This window comes from Rhincodon typus, unplaced genomic scaffold (assembly GCF_021869965.1).
Source record: "Rhincodon typus isolate 14 unplaced genomic scaffold, sRhiTyp1.1 hic_rhity00003063, whole genome shotgun sequence".
Taxonomy (NCBI): Eukaryota; Metazoa; Chordata; class Chondrichthyes; order Orectolobiformes; family Rhincodontidae; genus Rhincodon; species Rhincodon typus.
The window spans coordinates 19,570-21,370 of record NW_025968701.1 but is presented as its reverse complement, the minus strand read 5'-3'; the positions used below and the strand labels follow the sequence as shown (position 1 = coordinate 21,370).

The following is a 1,801-nucleotide window of genomic DNA, read 5'->3' as shown; positions in this document are numbered from 1 at the left end:
TGGATTTGCTGTGCTAAATTGCCCGTAGTGCCCAGGGATGTGCAGATTAGGGTGGATTGGCTGTGCTAAATTGCCCGTAGTGCCCAGGGATGTGCAGGTTTGGTGGATGAGCCATGGGAAATGCAGGGTTACAGGGATAGGGATGGGGGGGACGGGTTTCGGTCTGGGTGGGATGCTATTTGGAAGGTCAGTGTGGACATGATGGGCCAACTGGCCTGCTTCCACACTGTAGGGAATTCTATGATCCTATGACTGTGGAAATTTAGAGCAATGGACTGGGGAGAGACCTCAACCAAATGCGAGGATTTTGAACGAAGTGCATTTCAAGGCAGTGAGGTGGGAGTGGGGGCTGGGCCACGGCTGCAATTTGGGGCACGTTTGAGTCACAGAGTTTGCCCGTTCTCCCCTTCGTCTGCGTGGGTTTCCTCCGGGTGCTCCGGTTTCCTCCCACAGTCCAAAGATGTGCAGGTTAGGGTGGATTGGCCATGGGAAACTGGGGTGGGGGAGTAGGGTAGATGCTGTTCGGAGGTCAGTGCAGACTAGACGGGATGAATGGCCTTCTTCCGCACTGTTGGGAGTCTGCAACTTGTGAATGTGGGTGATGTCGAACTTGATACATGCCTCCTCCTGACCCAGCCGTGTTCCCCTCCCCCCTGCGTTTCAGTTCAGCATCTCCTTTAATGACGGTGAGCTGGAGTCCACCTTCGAGTACCCGTCCGAACTGGCACTGCTGTCTGAGCTCGGCCTGGAGCGGGAGGACAGCGAGGAGGCGGTGACCGCAGTCAAGCCCCGGGCCCGAGATCCCGCCGAGGACGAGGACGAGGAGGAGGTGGAGGAGGGGTCCCTGGCGCGGCGCCTCGGCGTCGACAAAACGTCGTCAGTGGGCACGGCCCTCCACAGGAGACGGCTGCTCGTCGGTACGTCACCCCCTCGTTCGCCCCGGTCGGGGGGAGCCGAGGCGCTGTTTGTGGGGGGAGCGTGGGGGAAGATTTAGGGGGTGTGGCTGAGGGGGATGAGAATGGCACTGTGGGGGAAGGAGGGGGAGGGAGAGTGGGCGTCTTGGGATTGGAGTGTGTTGGCTGAGGGAAATGGGAGTGTGTGAGGGAGGGGTTGGGGTGTGTGGGTGTATGTGGAGGGGGGCAGAGAGTGTGTGGGAGGGAGCATGGGGGGGTGTGTATGGGGAGGGGAGAGTGTGTGTATGGGGAGGGGGAGAGCGTGTGTATGGGGAGGGGGAGGGGTGCGTGTGGGAGGGAGCGTGGGGCGTGTGTAGGAGGGAGGGTGAGAGTGTGTGTATGGGGAGGGGGAGCGTAGGGGGTGTGTGGGAGGGAGGGGGAGGGGTTGTGTGGGAGGGAAGGGGAGGGCGTGTGTGGGAGGGAGGGGGATAGTGTGTGTATGGGGAGGGGGAGAGTGTGTGTATGGTGAGGGGGCGTGGGAGGTGTGTGGGAGAGAGGGGGAGAGTGTGTGTATTGGAAGGCGGAGCATGGGGTGTGTGTGGGAGGGAGGGGGAGAGAGTATATGGGGAGGGGATGTGGGCGATGTGTGGGAGGGAGCGTGGGGGCTGTGTGGGAGGGAGGGGGAGAGTGTGTGTATGTGGAGGGGGGCAGGGTATGTGTGGGAGGGAGCATACAGGGCGTGTGTGGGGGTCGGGGAGAGTGTGTGTATGGGGAAGGGACGGGGAGTATGTGGGAGGGAGCATGTGGGGCATGTGTGGGAGGGAGGGGGAGAGTGTGTGTATGGGGAAGGGACAGGGAGTGTGTGGGAGGGAGCATGTGGGGCATGTGTGGGAGGGAGGGGGAGAGTG

General features: G+C 61.6%; 1 non-coding gene across 1 annotated transcript in view; it reads left to right on the top strand.

The window, feature by feature from the left end:
• The first annotated feature begins 158 nt into the window (after window positions 1–158).
• LOC109923535 overlaps window positions 159–1,801 on the top strand; it is a 14,804-nt gene continuing 13,161 nt past the window's right edge. The window contains exon 1 of the transcript XR_007261434.1: window positions 159–917. This is a non-coding gene — a transcript (uncharacterized LOC109923535). The remainder of the gene's footprint in view (window positions 918–1,801) is intronic.